Source organism: Gigantopelta aegis, chromosome 6, assembly GCF_016097555.1.
Source record: "Gigantopelta aegis isolate Gae_Host chromosome 6, Gae_host_genome, whole genome shotgun sequence".
In the NCBI taxonomy this organism is placed as follows: Eukaryota; Metazoa; Mollusca; class Gastropoda; order Neomphalida; family Peltospiridae; genus Gigantopelta; species Gigantopelta aegis.
In genome coordinates this window covers 4,915,433-4,935,566 of record NC_054704.1, presented here as the reverse complement: position 1 = coordinate 4,935,566, position 20,134 = coordinate 4,915,433, and the positions used below count along the sequence as shown (strand labels likewise).

The 20,134-nt window shown below is 37.3% G+C and overlaps 1 long non-coding RNA gene across 1 annotated transcript in view; it reads right to left on the bottom strand.

Moving 5' to 3' along the window:
* Positions 1-8,058: 8,058 nt before the first annotated feature.
* Positions 8,059-20,134, bottom strand: part of LOC121374285 — a 55,486-nt gene continuing 43,410 nt past the window's right edge. The window contains exon 2 of the long non-coding RNA XR_005958219.1: positions 8,059-8,866. This is a non-coding gene — a long non-coding RNA (uncharacterized LOC121374285). The remainder of the gene's footprint in view (positions 8,867-20,134) is intronic.

The following is a 20,134-nucleotide window of genomic DNA, read 5'->3' as shown; positions in this document are numbered from 1 at the left end:
AAAGTCGCCAAAATATTTTACATAAAACTGCATTTTTTAAATTTTAATCACCCAAAAGCAAGATGCTTTTTCACTGTTTCCTTGATCAAGGGTGAACAGAGATCTTAATCTATAACCATCTTCAGTGGAGCTGGGTCCCGTTTTACGAAGCGATCTTTGCGCTAAGATCGCTTTAAGTGCACGAGTTAGCTATGCACTCAAGGTGATCTTAGCGCCAATAACGCTTCGTAAATTGGGGACCAGGACAATTTGTTAAAACTGAAAGTAAACCAAGACACAAATATATTGAGACAAACATATGTGGAATTCTGGACTTCCTCATTGACAACATATATGTGAGATTTAGGGATAGGCGATACAGACAGGAAGTAGGTACTCGCCGATTTGTTTCTCTATGCATATGAATAAGATTTTCTAATTAATCTGGCTAAATGAAAACAAGAGTCTGGAGAATTTGTTTTATTTCATCTTTCAGTATATTGATGATCTTATATCATTCAGTAATAGTGAGAACGCAGATTACTGATCGCTGATTTACCCACCCGAATTTGAAATAAAGGAAACTACAAACATTATCAAATCTGTTTCATACCGTGATCTATACATAGCAAGTCAGAACGACGTTGACCATCGTATATGCATGATAAACGGGATGACTTCAGCTTTCCATTAGTCAATCTTTACTTTATGTAAAACAATATTCCTTCTGCTCCAGTTTTTGGTGTCTATGTTTCGCAATTTAGGGCCTGCTTATCATATGCCGACTTTAAAGATCGACACATCAGTTGATATCTATTACAACAATACAACCTGTGTACACTGGTTATTCATTAACACCAATGAATATCCATTACACCAACACAACCTGCATACACCGATTACTCATTAACACCACTGGATATATATTATAGCAACACAACATGCGTACACTGGTTATTCATTAACACCACTGGATATCTTTAACACCAACACAACCTGCGTACACTGGTTACTCATTAACACCACTGGATATCTTTAACACCAACACAACATGCGTACACTGGCTACTCATTAACACCACTGGATATCTTTAACACCAACACAACATGCGTACACTGGTTACTCATTAACACCACTGGATATCCATTACACCAACACAACCTGCGTACACTGGTTACTCTTTAACACCACTGGATATCCATTACACCAAAACAACCTGCGTACACTGGTTACTCATTAACACCACTGGATATCCATTACACCAGCACAACCCGCGTACACTGGTTAATCTTTAACACCACTGGATATCCATTACACTAACACAACCTGCGTACACTGGTTACTCATTAACACCACTGGATGTCCATTACACCAACACAACCTGCGTACACTGGTTACTCTTTAACATCACTGGATATCCATTACACCAACACAATCTGCGTACACTGGTTACTCATTAACACCACTGGATATCTTTAACACCAACACAACATGCGTACACTGGTTACTCTTTAACACCACTGGATATCTTTAACACCAATACAACCTGCGTACACTGGTTACTCATTAACACCACTGGATATCTTTAACACCAACACAACCTGCGTACACTGGTTACTCATTAACACCACTGGATATCTTTAACACCAACACAACCTGCGTACACTGGTTACTCTTTAACACCACTGGATATCTGTAACACCAGCACAACCTGCGTACACCGGTTACTCATTAACATCACTGGATATCTAATACACCAACTCAACCTGCGTACACTGGTTACTGATTAACACCACTGGGTATTTTGAACACCAACACGACCTGCGTACACTAGTTACTCACTAACACATCACCGGTTACTCTTTAGTACCACTGACTATCTTCATGTATTACACCAACACAACCTTCGTACACTGGTTACGCATTGACACCATTTAATATGTATTACACTAACACAACCTGGTCGGAAATTAACACCAATGAATGTCTATGAGACGAATACAAACTGCGTACACTGGTTACTCATTAGCATCACTGGATATCTCTAACACCTATACAACCTGCGTACACTGGTTACTCGTTAACACCACTGGATATCTCTAACACCAACACAACCTGCGTACACTGGTTACTCATTAGCATCACTGGATATCTCTAACACCAACACAACCTGCGTACACTGGTTACTCATTAGCATCACTGGATATCTGTAACACCAATACAACCTGCGTACACTGGTTACTCGTTAGCATCACTGGATATCTGTAACACCAATACAACCTGCGTACACTGGTTACTCGTTAGCATCACTGGATATCTGTAACACCAATACAACCTGCGTACACTGGTTACTCGTTAACACCACTGGATATCTCTAACACCAATACAAACTGCATACACTGGTTATTCATTAGCATCACTGGATATCTCTAACACCAATACAACCTGCGTACACTGGTTACTGGTTAACACCACTGGATATCTTTAACACCAACACAACATGTGTACACTGGTTACTCTTTAACACCACTGGATATCTTTAACACCAATACAACCTGCGTACACTGGTTACTCATTAACACCACTGGATATCTTTAACACCAACACAACCTGCGTACACTGGTTACTCTTTAACACCACTGGATATCTCTAACACCAACACAACCTGCGTACACCAGTTACGCACTAACACATCACCGCTTACTCTTTAGTACCAATGACTATCTTCATGTATTACACCAACACAACCTTCGTACACTTGTTACGCATTGACACCACTTAATATGTATTACACTAACACAACCTGGTCGGAAATTAACACCAATGAATGTCTATGAGACGAATACAAACTGCGTACACTGGTTACTCGTTAACACCACTGGATATCTATTACACCAACACAACCTGCGTACACTGGTTACTCTTTAACACGACTGGTTATCTTTAACACCAATAGAACCCGCGTACACTGGTTATTCATTAACACCACTGAATATCCATTACACCAACGAAACCTGCGTACACTGGTTACTCATTAACACCACTGGGTATCTTGAACACCAATACGACCTGCGTACACTGGTTACTCATTAACACATCACCGGTTACTCTTTAGTACCACAAATTATCTTCATGTATTACACCAACACAGCCTTCGTACACTTGTTACGCATTAACACCACTTGATATGTATTACATTAACACAACCTAGTTGAAATGAACACCACTAAATATCTACGAGACGAACACAAACTGCGTACACTGGTTACTCATCAGCATCACTGGATATCTCTAACACCAACACAACCTGCGTACGGCTTGAATACCATGGTTACTCAAACACACCGACTTTACCTGATTTTAAGTGTGTGTATGTGTGTGTGTGGGGGGGGGGGGGGGGGGGGAGGGGGACCCAAAGAAACCCCACCCTGTTAGAATTAATTAATTAATTCTTTCTTTCTTTCCTAGTTATTTTGGTGCTTATATATCGAACATTTGGTAAGTACTGACACGTAGTCATCAGAGGAAACCAGCTACATTTATCCTAATGCAGCAAGGGATCTTTTCTGTGCACTTCCCACAGACACATTGTGGGGGACGATAAAAAAATCCCTAGTCAGTTGAAACGATCCATCGAGGTGGTTTGATCCTACAACGCAAGCACCTGAAGCGAGCACTCAACCGACCGAGCTAAATCCCACCCCGTCCAGGACACGACGGAGGTTAGTGGCTAGTTGTTAGTGGCTAGTGGTTAGTGGCTAGTGGTTAGTTGTTAGTGGCTAGTTGTTAGTGGTTAGTGTAGTCGGTGTAGTGGCCTTACACTTGCCCATTGAGTAGTTGAACTCGCCCTGGATAGGAACCGTTACCAGGAGTCGTGCTACATAAGAACCTCAACTCTGAAACCCAGCTGACACTTAGTGTTTTTAAATATTGTGATGGTTCAATTGGTCAAGGGAAGTAAGAAGCAGTTACACCAATTCCCTTCTCACTAACTATTGACAGCTAACAATTAAACCACTATCCCGAACAGACACGTCTGAAGCTCATGTCCAGGACATCGTGCTTGAATAAATAACCGGTACATCCATTCATTAATTCCATTGATTTATAGCTATTTTCGTGCTAATATCCAATTAAGGTTCAAGTACGCTGTCACCTCAACTATCTGGGTTGTCTCTCCAGACAGTGGGTTAGTGGTTAGTTGTAAGTAGTTAGTGAGAGATAAGTTCATGTAGTAACCTTACACCCACCCACTGAGTCGTTAAACTTGCTTTGGGTGGGAGCCAGAATCGAGAGACGAACCCGGTATCTACACCACTGATGCCGGTTGGGCATATCCAATAAGTAGGCCATCTCGTACGTGCTCGTCACGCTGTAACAATGGAGATTAATTTCACTCCAAGGGAAGACAACTTCAGTCTGGAGCTGGAAGTGCATACAGGATAGTATGTGTTGGTGTACAACTGTTCACACGCCCTGCAGTCACCGTCACGACGTGCACTTTAATCCCATATTAGTAGAGAACTCTGGCCACGTGGTCATATGGCTTCAGGCACGTGACGTAATGTGCTGACGTAACGATTCTGTGTGTATACGTAATATATATACTTGTAAGTACTGAGTGTCTGGAATGCAGAGATAATACAATCTATGAATGTTTATACGAGATGTATTATCACCTTGTGTTTATTAACCAAAGCGATAGAGAGAACAATATATAAATACTTACTAGTCAATAATAATGAACAACCCTAAACAAATGGACAAGCCACGCAACGTTGCCACGTACAGTTATTACATGCCAGTAGCCGTACACAAACCACCTCAATAACACACCGCGTACAGTTGTTACATGCCAGTAGCCGTACACAAACCACCTCAACAACACACCGCGTACAATTGTTACATGCCAGTAGCCGTACACAAACCACCTCAATAACACACCGCGTACAGTTGTTACATGCCAGTAGCCGTACACAAACCACCTCAACAACACACCTCGTACAGTTGTTACATGCCAGTAGCCGTACACAAACCACCTCAATAACACACCGCGTACAGTTGTTACATGACAGTAGCCGTACACAAACCACCTCAATAACACACTGCGTACAGCTGTTACATGCCAGTAGCCGTACACAAACCACCTCAATAACACACCGCGTACAGTTGTTACATGCCAGTAGCCGTACACAAACCACCTCAATAACACACCGCATACAGTTGTTACATGCCAGTAGCCGTACACAAACCACCTCAATAACACACCGCGTACATTTGTTACATGCCAGTAGCCGTACACAAATCAACCCAATAACACACCGCGTACATTTGTTACATGCCAGTAGCCGTACACAAATCAACCCAATAACACACCATGTACAGTTGTTACATGCCAGTAGCCGTACACAAACCACCTCAATAACACACCGTGTACAGCTGTTACATGCCAGTAGCCGTACACAAACCACCTCAATAACACACCGCGTACAGTTGTTACATGCCAGTAGCCGTACACAAACCACCTCAATAACACACCGCGTACAGTTGTTACATGCCAGTAGCCGTACACAAACCACCTCAATAACACACCGTGTACAGCTGTTACATGCCAGTAGCCGTACACAAACCAACCCAATAACACACCGTGTACAGTTGTTACATGCCAGTAGCCGTACACAAACCAACCCAATAACACACCGTGTACAGTTGTTACATGCCAGTAGCCGTACACAAACCAACCCAATAACACACTGCGTACAGTTGTTACATGCCAGTAGCCGTACACAAATCAACCCAATAACACACCGTGTACAGTTGTTACATGCCAGTAGCCGTACACAAACCACCTCAATAACACACCGCGTACAGTTGTTACATGCCAGTAGCCGTACACAAACCACCTCAATAACACACCGTGTACAGCTGTTACATGCCAGTAGCCGTACACAAACCAACCCAATAACACACCGTGTACAGTTGTTACATGCCAGTAGCCGTACACAAACCAACCCAATAACACACCGTGTACAGTTGTTACATGCCAGTAGCCGTACACAAACCAACCCAATAACACACCGCGTACAGTTGTTACATGCCAGTAGCCGTACACAAACGAACCCAATAACACACCGCGTACAGTTGTTACATGCCAACAGCCATACAGAAATCACCCCAACAACACACCTCGTACAGTTGTTGCATGCCAGAAGGCGTACACAAACCACCTCAATAACACACCGTGTACAGTTGTTACATGCCAGTAGCCATACACAAACCAACCCAATAACACACCATGTACAGCTGATACATGCCAGTAGCCGTACACAAACCAACCCAATAACACCGCGTACAGCTGTTACATGCCAGTAGCCATACACAAACCACCTCAATAACACACCGCGTACAGCTGTTACATGCCAGTAGCCGTACACAAACCAACCCAATAACACACCGTGTACAGTTGTTACATGCCAGTAGCCGTACACAAACCAACCCAATAACACACCGCGTACAGCTGTTACATGCCAGTAGCCATACACAAACCACCTCAATAACACACCGCGTACAGCTGTTACATGCCAGTAGCCGTGGCAGAAACCACCTCAATAACACACCACGTACAGTTGTTACATGCCAGTAGCCGTGGCAGAAACCACCTCAATAACACACCGCGTACAGTTGTTACATGCCAGTAGCCGTACACAAACCACCTCAATAACACACCGTGTACAGTTGTTACATGCCAGTAGCCATACACAAACCAACCCAATAACACACCGCGTACAGCTGTTACATGCCAGTAGCCGTACACAAACCAACCCAATAACACACCGCGTACAGCTGTTACATGCCAGTAGCCGTACACAAACCACCTCAATAACACACCGCGTACAGCTGTTACATGCCAGTAGCCGTACACAAACCACCTCAATAACACACCGCGTACAGCTGTTACATGCCAGTAGCCGTACACAAACCACCTCAATAACACACCGCGTACAGTTGTTACATGCCAGTAGCCGTACACAAACCACCTCAATAACACACCGCGTACAGTTGTCACTCGCTAGAAGCCATACAAAACCTACATAACTCATGATGAGTATGGTTGTCACATGCCAGTAGTCGTACACAATCTACACTAGTAACTTGCAGAATGGAATTTTCACTTGCCGTACATAGACTACCTTTGTAATACGCCATGTGTAAATGTCACTTGCCAGTAACCGTACACTAACTATATCAAAAACACAGAGAGTAAAAAATTATGCTAACCAGTAGCCGTACACAAAGTAAATGAACAAAATAGCACGTAGTTGTCACTCGCTGTTAGTGTACACAACCACCAAAACACCATGTAACAGTACACAAATTCGTGAGAAAGTACTCCAACAATATGCTGCGTAACTTGTTACTGCACACAAACTATATCAGCTAAACAGGGGCGTACACGTGTTACTTGCCAGTAACCGTACACAAAGTACACCAGCACACACGCCAAGTATTTGCCACTCATTAATAACCGTACACGAAGTACACAAGCACACACGCCAAGTATTTGCCACTCATTAATAACCGTACACAATGTACACCAACATCACGCTAGAATATTTATTACTTGCCCTTATAGCCTAAACACGTCGCGTACAGTTGCATTTGCCTTTAGCCGTACATAACTACTTGAGCTATAGTAACTTATCATTTGCCAACAGCAATCCATTTTAGCGAGCCTTTATCGCGTATCCGTAGAATACCATGCCAGTATGTCGCATACTCGTGATATGCATGCTTTGTACAGTTGATGTAAGACCAAGAATGAGTGTACTACTATTCAATATACCCCCACCCCCAATAAAGGTCTCATTACATAATAATAACATTTTATTGTATCAGCTTTATTGATTGCGGTATCAAGGATATTTAAAAATTGTAAAAACAACTTGAAACACGTTTTTCAATTGACATTATACTGCAAGCATCTTCACTAAATGTAGACGAGGTTCCATTTTTATACCAACTAGCTTTTCTTAATATCAAGAAAAATATTTCTGTAACATGTAAAGAACAGACAGTTCATGAAATCAAGAATTCAATTTGATGATACCAAGAATTCTGTCTTGATATCATGAATTCGATTTATTAATCGAAAGTTTTCGAATATTTAATAAAGCCGTACAACACTTAGTTAACATGTTTTTGTTTTTTTCCTGTATAACATACTCATCAAATATTGTTTGAGAGTTTTGAAGAAACGGTATCTGATAAGAATGTCTACTTGTGAAGAGTCTGCATACCATTCCTCTCAGACCTGACACGCCGTCTGGCGATCCGCGGCTAAGTGGCTAACTCCTTCAGACTGGGGTGGAGAGGAGAGAAGTCATTGTTTGAGACACGAGCTAGCCCCGAGAAAATACAACCAAACACCTGCCCGGGCGCCTATTATCTTGTCAACATTCATAAAATGATGAGCCAAAAATTGTCTAACAACTATCATGTACTTTCCTCCACGTAATGGGCGCACCAGCCAAAAGGAGATTGCTTCTTCAATATTTAATTCCCATCAAATATTATCTTCCTCGTGGCTACATCCTCCTCCGAGATTTAATTGTGTGACCCTGAGTCAACTGCCATCAACTGCGGTCTGGGCTCGGCGCGGGTACATGTTCGCGCAGGAACTGCAAATTGACTCTGACGGGTTCATTAAGTTGCGATGGTTATTGATACACAACTCATGGCTCCACTTTCGTGGTCGTGCGGCGCTGCATTGTGCGTTTTCATATTATAGTTTCTAAGACGAGGCACGACATGGTCGGTGATGTTGGTAGAGTTAGGACACAAGTCAAAGTCTCTTGTCCTTTTAGGTTTTTTTTTTTTTTTTACATATCTGAAAAACAAAGCAGCTGTTTAAAAGTTAAAACATGTAACACGCTCAGTTCACAATAGTTAACTTGTAATTTTTGTCTCACAGAAATGTTCCAAAAAATTTCCGGTTAATAACAAGTTACAGTTTTATTTGAGACACCCTCACACAGGTCAAAGGATTTTGACGCCAAAGTCGTAGCTCTGTTACAGATTTAGTGAAAATGTTCAAACAACTGAGAAACATTTTAGTAGCAATATATTCGTAACAGACAACTTGACATAATAAACTTATGTTTTAACTTAAATAACAGATTTACAACAACAAAAAAAGAAGGGGAAAAAAACCCAAGACTGCAGATGAGTAATAAAATCTAAATATTTATTAATAGCTACACGTATAATCATTACTGCCATTCAGTGATAGATTGCCATTAAATAAAGTTATATGTCAAAATGTGAAGACACATCAGACTTTACACAAGTGAGTACAAGTTATGTAAGAACATATCATGCTGCAAGTCATGCAGGAATACCCATGGTGAAGAATGGCGTCTACTTAAAGTACTAGTAATTTATGCCGCTAAAGTTCATAATGGATGACTATTTTGTTAACCTACCCCTGTATAGTATATAATATTGACATGTTTGTTTTGATGACTAGTAAGATAAACCAATCGACTTATTATAATTTTAATCTCCATGTAGCAAACAATACGCTTCACTGGATAATAACACAAGTATTGTCGTTTGTAATTTTTTTACAAATTAAATATAAATATATAACATTTTTGTTATTTCCAAAACGTTTTTCCGCTTTTTTGTACATACGACAAACTGAAATTATTGACAAAACACCCACAGTTTTGTCACCTGGGGCGGCCTATATGCCAATGATTCCTTAGGAATGGCTAAACCTCGTAGTCTTTTTATTAAAGAGAAACCACTTTTTAGCTGAATGTTTAAATATTTTTAAAAGATGCCAGTTAATTACATATATACGTTACCCATAATCAAGATAAAGGAACAAAATGTTTTGCCGCATGCTCGCTTCTTTCTTTGAAGTTTGCTAAAGGTTCAAACGAGCACTCACGCCAAACTTGTGAAATATTTACACTTTACAAGACATTCTGGCCATCAGAATAAAAATCTTACTACCACTTGGTGATATTTAACACATTCGACGTATATAGTGTTCGATTAATGCGAGTAGTTGAAACGAATCAATTTGAAGCTTTCAACGGAAACAAATCTTCTAACACAACGCTATGTGTTTCCGTGGTGGCACGTCGAAAGTGGACGAAAATAGCGTTGATTGACTGGTGCACTCTCGTATTGTCTAAACTGGTGGCGATCTGGCAGAGAAGTTCTCATAACGGTAAATGGAAAGTTGTTTCTGCCGTGTAAACACCGGCGAAGATGGCGCTTTGATATGAACCAAGTCTGTTTACCAGCTCCCAACTCTTTGATTAATTCTACGAGAGTGGGTAACGAATAAACGCAAGGTCAGGTCAAGGATGTACGTCTGCCATCGCTACAGGAACGTGCAGCAGACGACGTAGGCACGGGTGGCACGGGAAGATGGTGCGTGCTGCACTCTCACATGGCCAGGCTTGTTTCTACAGATCTATTGGCCCGCCACGTGGTGTAACCTTACGACGTCACGTGTGAAACTGACCACACATGGTGTTCCTGCGCGCAACTAAATAAACCACGAAGCGTTTGTGGTGTATATAAAAGGTAATATACAGAGTTAATGGATGCGTGTAACAAGAAGATATGGGGCAATTTGAAAACATGGACTGTTCACAAACTGCGATGGAAATATGCAAATACCTTATTTCTGAGCAAACGTTTATAACATTGTGGGGTTTTGATTTTTAAAAGCTGGATAGTTTAAACAATATTTTATTGTTTTATAACATTTTAAGAATTTGTTACAATATAATAAACAAATTAAATAGTTTACTATATGATTTATGTTTTATACGTTTTGAAAAACAATATAATTTTCTTTTATGCTTGATTATTCTTTTTCTTTTAGTTTTCTTTGCATATATCTATCTATCTATCTATCTATCTATCTATAATACATGTACGCTATTCACAAATTTCTAAGTGACTATAAATGTTTTGTTTCCAGTAGTCTCAGTTTGTACTAGTATTCGTTTTTATATTCACCAATCACTTTAATATTCAAGAACAAATATGTAACATGCCACATGAAAATTATATTTAAAAAAATTGGAATATAGAAACAATAAAAAGAAGAAGAAAAGAGAAAAAAGTTTGTTAAAGATTGTTTTGTTTAACGACACCACTACAGTACATTAATTTATTTACCATCGGCTATTGGATGTCAAACATTTGGTAAATTTGACAAATAGTCTTAGAGAGGAAACCAACTACAGTTTTGTATTAGTAGCAAGGGATCTTTTATCACACAGACAAGATAACATATACCACGGCCTTTGGTATACCAGTCATGGTGGACTGACTGGAACGAGAAATAGTCCAATAGTCTCACCGACGGGGATCGATCATAGACCGCGCATCAAAAAAAAAAAGAAAAAAAAGAAGAAAAGAAATGGAGGCACAAACAACACACCTTTCAAGTGAAATCATTATTCTGTTTAAATTTCATACAGATTTTTCAGTATTTATTGAATACTCCTTTTCACATTCTAAATTTAGTTTCATATTTTTATAACTTCAAATATTTATTTAAAATACCTTTTACATTTTAAATGTTTATCCATTATTTTTCCCACATTAAAATCGATAATAACTAAGTAAGAATAATATAACATTGGTTGCTTCTAAACGTCACTAATCTTTCTTTGATCATTACAGAATATACATGTGTCATATGTAACTTCTATCACTTGGTGCAAACAAACAGTTCTCCTTCAAATAAACAGAGACATGCAGATCGTACAGAGCTCATTATTAAGCCTCAGACGAAAATACTCGCACATTAGCTGGAAATCTGGCAGATCATAAGTTAATAATCAATTTAAGACGGTTATTAAGTGTATACGGTTGCGAGTTGCATGTTTACGGGAGTTAATGGGTTAAAAGCACTTACAGGTGGGTGTTTGACGCGCTCGCCCCGGCTCGATTATATTACGAGCTCTGGATCCTGTCAACACCTCGCTGGCACTAGGCATGCTACGATCATGTTGAATAGATTGCTGCAGTCAGCATTACGCATGCACATTTCTTCATTTTTTTTAAAAATCATATTTTTATATTTATGTATTTTAACGTCCGCTATGCACAACGAAACCAAATCATAATTCTCTGGCATAAATGTGTTCCGTACGTTTGCAAACATTTTGTATATCATTAGTATTTTCACAGATGACCTTTAAGAATTGGACGTAATAATGTTTAACATTCATGTGTGTATGAACCTGAGAACCGCTTAACACACAATATGAACGTCGTGGCGCGTGTGTGACGAGGTTTTGTTTGTTATAGTTTTATACTTCTATGAACAAATTATTATGTTCATTTTTTTAAATTTAAAGTATGTAATTATTTCATCAATATAAAATACTATTAAATAACAATCGAAATCTTTCTTGAGGAAGTTAATACACTACGGAATGAAACGAAACATCCTTTTCTACCGGTCGTTTGTTTCCGTCAGTAGCCGAATGAACGAAGTTTCCCATTCTTTTATACATTGATACAAACAATTTTAAAAAATTAATTACATTTACTTATTAAACATCAACAAATAACGCAGTCATTGTATTAATATGAAATAAAGAAAACAGCTGAAACGATATATTTTGTTTTCTATACATTACCGAAATAGTGCAAAATTGAAATTTATGAAAGTATGAAAGTCACATGGTATCATTTGGACAAATCGGCATTTATAACAAAATAGTATCGACATATTGGAATTATGCTTGGTTGAACACTGGACCAGTATTATAATTAAACACTATTCGACATTGATACAGAAACAATAGAACAACATGATAATTAGATATAATAGCGAAATAATGTTAGCATTCAAAGTTATATTATTGTATTTGCTTTAAGCCGTGTGGCTCATACGTATACAATTATTATACAGATATACGTTTACAAGCATATAGATATAAACAGTGGATGTGTATTTTGAGGATGGACAGATACATTTTGATGCATATTTAAACATTTCCAAAGGTTACAAATTTCTTTTCTATTCTGTAGAAAATGAGACTATTGGAAACAAAACATCGGAGACTATTGGAAATAAATAAAAGACCCAACCATTTTGACAAAGTGTGAACTCCATATTTTCACTTTCTCCCGACTGTCTACCGAACGGCCATCTTTCAGTTCTAAAAATATGTTTTAACTTCAACAATCGAATGCAACAACCATGCATGTACATTTGTATAAAACCAACCATGCATTTACATTTGTACAAAACCAACCATGCATGCACATTTGTACAACAACAACCATGCATGTACATTTGCACATGTTTTTAGAGTTTATGTCCGTGGTCATGTGCATACTACTATTCCGAATCTAGAGCTTAAATATACTTGGTTTTTTAAAATTGACATGATATAAAATGTATCAAAGGCGTATTAATGAGAGTAATTAATACCAGAATAAAGTAAATAGTATTAGTTTAGACAAAATCAAATGTCTATTATCTTAATAACCTGTATATAGTTTTATATTAGTTCTGTTGTATATTGTGTAATGTTGATAAACCAATAAAGAACTTGAACTGGAAATACAGAGGATACTAAATGTCTGACAAATGACTGTAAACATGACGCTACATGCTAGTTCAATGTGCAAGACGACTAGTCGCCTGTATACTAAAATAAGCATAATTACGAAGATAACAAGTGTTGAAGTTTAACTGAGACAATATGACAAGAAAACCATTAACAAAGTCAAACTCCTTTCTTAGTCAAATAAAGTGAACTTAATTTACACTTGGACAGTTATTAATCCAACCGGAGAGGACTAGAGGTTTCATCTCTGTTCTTTTGTCTATCTGTCCGTCCGTCTGTCCCACAAAAAGTTTCCCGAACATTTTCCCCATAATTCCTAATGATATTGAGCTGATATTGTGTATAGCTTTACCGAGTACTGTTACAGACCAAGTTTGACTTTAATGGCGATTTATTATTTTTCACAGAGTTATGGCCTTTGAACGTAGGAGATACGGAAATGTGTTGGGCCGGGTAGCGGACACGTATTGCTATAACATTACTCTCAGAATGCTTGTTTTGAATTGGGAAAGCCCAATGCCAGTACAGTACATACCACAGTGATTGATATATCAGTGCTGGGACACTAGGAACCCTCAAGCTAATCGCGTCAGCCGAGTACCCTACCACCGAACTAAACCTGAGCCAGGAAAAGTTGAAGTATTCTTTATCCGTCATAATTCCTTAAATAATTATCAAGAGAGGTGAATTTGGCCAACATACACACACACACACACACACACACACACACACACACACACACATATATTTGCAAACTGTCAAGAAGAAGAAATCATGATGTGGTTATATTGTTCTTGCTTACACAAAAATGTGATATTTTAACATAAATGTAGCTTAGACCAATTCTTTTAACAGTTTTGGACCATTAAATCTTCAACTGATATTAAACGGTCAAGACACTTTATTTAACGATCAATTACTTCTATTTCTTTTTTTCTATTTTGCTCTTTCAGTTTATTCAATCGTTTTTCACAAACGTTTACTTTTATTTATTTATGTATGTATGTATGTATGTATGTATGTATGTATGTATGTATGTATGTATGTATGTATTGGAACTTGCAGTCGCCATTGTTGTACAATTTAATATTTGTAAGTTGGAAAGAGCCTCGCAAGTTGGATAACTTGTGTGGAATCCTTTTGTATACAGTATATACAATAACATATGTTTTCAATCAATGCATCTCATGTATGCATATACATGTTGTCGAGTTCTCAACTTAGTCCAAATATGTGTACTGTACGTTTCTTTCTTCAAATTTTAAGAGTCTAGATTTTTACACACCAAACAGAGCACTTGTAGTTTGTATGTTTATCGTCGATTCATTTGATATTATCACGAGGATAGGCCTACCGTCTGTTAGTCAATCCACTTCAATTACTGAATAAAGTTTTAAAAACTATTTTTTTAACGAAAATGAGCAAAAGCACATGTCAAAAGAATATTTTGATAAGGTCATAAAGGTTCTTTCGTATGAGTCACTGTCGAGTAATCCGTGCATACAAAGCAGATAATTGACGACACAATCACTGCAGGTATGGCCTTGACAGTCACTCTGTGTAGTACGAAAAGTGTCTGTGTTTGAAGCACCAACATTCCACATAAAACAGACAAGACAAATGTCTCTTTTTTCTACTCTTTTACACGATATCATAATCTTTTGCTTATATCGGCGGCCGGTGTTAAGATTTTGACAGGTTTCTCCTTTTAACCCGTGACAAATGCGACATACCAGTGCATGGTAAATCTGATGTATGCGTCAGTTTTATATCCTATACATCTTTCCCCATCAAACACTAACGGACGTTTATAGCGTATGCATTTGTTATAAATCAACATCAGAAACGTACACTACAAAGATGAAGACTTTTCGAGAACCGCGCCCTGGTTAATTACCGGCTGTAAACTAATCGCAATCACCAGCGTAATCCTCACTAATCACCCCACAGGATTAACTCACCTGTCGGAGAATAAGACAGTAGGTGTAATAATTACATTACACGGTCTGATGGCGCGGAGTTTACTACCCCCATCCTCGCAACTCTATGTTATTGTTTGTTTTAATTTCTTTTGTTGTGCCATAAACCGTATTGAGTAATAAAAAGAACATTTGATAGTTGCCAACACCGTGACAGGGCGAAAGTCTTTGAAGTACAGCAAATAATAACGGATATGTTCCCTTCATGCGGTGGAGCCGCCCTAGGGCGGTTTACCAAACACTAGATTGTCCACCAATAGTGTTCAGACTGGAACGATAGGAAGTACTATCAACAAATAGGAGTCCATAGAGCCACTTTTTGTTTCTCTTTAACACAATTGCATTACTCTAATACTATTTCCACCATCACTATTACCATTACTATTACTGCTTCTGCTATTACTACTGTTACTACTACCACAACTAATAGCGCTACATGATTAATGTTACTACTACCACCACTACCTCTATGATTACAAGAACACCTACTAATATCATTACTGTTACTACTACCACCACTACCTCTACGGTTACAAGTACACCTACCAATACCATTACTGTTACTACTACCACCACCACTACCTCTACGGTTACAAGTACACCCTCCAATACTATTACTGCTACTGTTACTACTACCACCACTACCTCTACGGTTACAAGTACAACTACCAATACCATTACTGTTACTACTATCAACACTACCTCTACGGTTACAAATACAACTACCAATACTATTACTGCTACTGTTAATACTATTACCACTACCTCTACGGTTACCAGTACACCCTCCAATACTATTACTGTTACTACTACCACCACTACCTCTACGGTTACAAGTACACCTACCAATACCATTACTGTTACTACTACCACCACCACTACCTCTACGGTTACAAGTACACCCTCCAATACTATTACTGCTACTGTTACTACTACCACCACTACCTCTACGGTTACAAGTACAACTACCAATACCATTACTGTTACTACTATCAACACTACCTCTACGGTTACAAATACAACTACCAATACTATTACTGCTACTGTTAATACTATTACCACTACCTCTACGGTTACCAGTACACCCTCCAATACTATTACTGCTACTACTACCACCACTACCTCTACGGTTACAAGTACACCCTCCAATACTATTACTGTTACTACTACCACCACTACCTCTACAGTTACAAGTACAACTACCAATACTATTACTGCTACTACTACCACCACTACCTCTACGGTTACAAGTACAACTACCAATACTATTACTGTTACTACTACCACCACTACCTCTACGGTTACAAGTACACCCGCCAATACTATTACTGTTACTACTATAACCACTACCTCTACGGTTACAAGTACAACTACCAATACCATTACTGTTACTAATACCACCCCTACCAATGCTTCTGCTATTACATTAACTGCTATTGCTGCTCCTACTACTACTTCGATGAGTACTACTGCCATTACTAAGTACTGTTGATGGTGTAGTCACTATAAATACCATAAATAATACAAAAACAGTAATACCACCAACACCACAACTACCACACCATGTACTGCTGCTACTACTACTAGTATTCCACTACTACTACTACTACTACTACTACTACTACTACTACTACTACTACTACTACTACTACTACTACTAATCATCATCATCATCATCATCAACAACAACATCATCGTCATTATTATTATTATTATCAGCTTCATCATCATCATCATCATCATCATCATCATATGTGAACAAATAATAAAATCTAAAATTATACTTTTCTAAAATAATCTATATAAATATGTTAAAATTGTGTTTTAAAACTATCTTGAAATCGCAACGTTACGTTTAAAAACTTTAAACTTCCTCAGGGGAATGATATAACAAAATGCAATGAAATTAAAAACAGATTAACACCAGAAGAAGAGATTAAAAACACCATGTGAAAATAATCTGTATAATATTCATATAATTAATCAACCTTCTAAACATTCCATCAATTCCCCTAGCGTATTTAAATACTAATCCATGGTGGAGGGGAGGGGACAAAAAAGAGAGAAGAAAACAAAAAGACCCAACAACAACCCCCCCCCAAAAAAACACAACAAAAAAAAAACAACAACAACAAAACACCCAAGAAAAATACAAACACACAAAAAACCCAACTAAACAAAAAGAAAACAAAAACGCTGGTGTGTTTACAAATTCAGCCATATATTGTGACCATGTGTTAGAATTACCAAAACATGTACCAAGACATAAAATACAAACACACACAAAAAACCCAACTAAACAAAAACAAAACAAAAACGCTGGTGTTTTTACAAATTCAGCCATATATTGTGACCATGTGTTAGAATTACCAAAACATGTACCAAGACATAAAATCCTGCATCAGTGTGAATAACGAATGCTCACAATTATTTTCCACCAATACCGGAGTCCGCCAAGGTAAAAATTTGTCACCTGTCCTATTTTCACTTTATTTAAATGACCTAGAAAACCACGTACTAAATTATAATTGTTCAGGCGTAGCCACCGCTATAGATGAACACGATTGCTTCCTAGACATCGGTATGCACTTACTTTGTCTCCTATATGCCGACGATACTGCCCTACTGGCAACTAATACTCACGATTTGCAAAAAAATCTAAATGCCTTTTTGGAATATTGCAAAAAAATGGAAACTTAAAGTAAATAGTGAAAACCCCCCAGACAAAATAATAATATTTAATGGAAATGCAAATGGCTATAACAAAAAGTTTACTCTTGGAGATAATTCTGTTGAACATGTTAAAGAATACAAATATTTGGTTTAACGTTCACTAAGTAAAACAAATTTAAAATAACAAAACAATGTTTAACTCAGCGTGCAACTAAAGCAATATATTTTGTTTATATATTATAGGATTCTGGGCACGTATAGTTAAAGGTAAATCTAAAAAATATCATTTACTTCTTAATTATATAGTAAAAGGTTTTACTACAAACAGGCAAAACTATAACTGGCGAGAAAACTTAACATGCGTGTTAAACAACCTAGGCATGTCCGATATTTATATGTTGAAAAGTTTTCTATCCATAAAAATACAAACTAAGCAATTAGACCAATACCTACAAACATGACATAACAACATCGAGTCTACATCCAAAGGCAAAACATATTAATTTTTAAGCAAACTTTAAATTTGGAAAAATATTTTATTAAATTACCCGAAAAACTGTGGACCATCCTTCTGAAATTAAGAACATGTAATCACTATTTATTTACCCATAGAAACAGGACGCTGGAATAACATCCCAGTCGAAAACAGATTATGTACATTGTGCGAAGAAAATGATATTGGAGATGATTATCACTACTTATTTGAATGTAATATTTTTTGAATACACACAAAAGACTTATAAAGCCATATTTTTTAAATAAAAAAACATAGCACACTTAAATTCAAAGAACTGTTTAATTGTAAGAGCACAAAAATTCATTTCCGAAATTACTAGTAAATTCACTAAACCAAAGACCTCATCTTCAATATGATTTGATAGTTTTAAAAGTACTGACTTGTAGAAATCTCTATGCTATATCTGAGTGCCTTGTCACCATGTGTCTTCATTTTTAAAATGTGTATATAACTATTTTGAATTAAGTTTGTATATATTTTATGAAGAACTCTTGTTGTCGTCTTGTCACTGTCTTGTCACCATATGTCTTCACTTTTAAAATGTGTATATAACTATTTTGAATTATGTTTGTATATATTCTACGAACAATTCTTGTTGTCATCTTGTCACTGTAAATAACTATTGTATAATAATTCCTCATATGCTGTCGTTTGACGCCCTGAGTGTACCAAAATAAAGTTTCAAAGCAAAATGAATGAATGAATGAATGAATGAAAGTTTATCGACAGCCCAGCACAAAATAACACATCGCTGTTAGGTGCCAGAAAAGATAAGTACATGCAAATATTATTTCCAATACAATTTATATTATGTACAACAGTGATGTGTATCACTGAGCAATCTTCTTTATATAATGTAATTACACCATCTATTTTAAAACTATAATATACAAAACTAATATAGGTATTTTATTTATTTAGTTATTTTTCATTTGATTAATATATTTATTACTTTATCTTATCTAGTTATTTTTCATTTATTAACAGAATTATTAGTATATCTTATTTATTTTTAAATTATTAATAAAATTATTTATTTACGCATTCATGTGTTAAACAATATATAGAGTTTATTAATAAAGATATATGGAGCTATTTGTTCAAAATGTGGTTTCTTCAGAGAAAAACACTACACATATTAATAAACATTTTGAACGTCGTTTTCGTTTATAAATGACTTTCACGTGATTGTGTATAATGATTTATTTGTGAATATTCCATCCAGTAAGGCAGGTAGCACAGAGTCGTCGATATGCCTCGTTTAATACTTGCTGCACCATCAAAGAAATTAGAAATGCTATCTGATTTCATAAAACACATGGACATACATTAACACGGTGGGTATTGCCGTTATATATTGTTGGTGA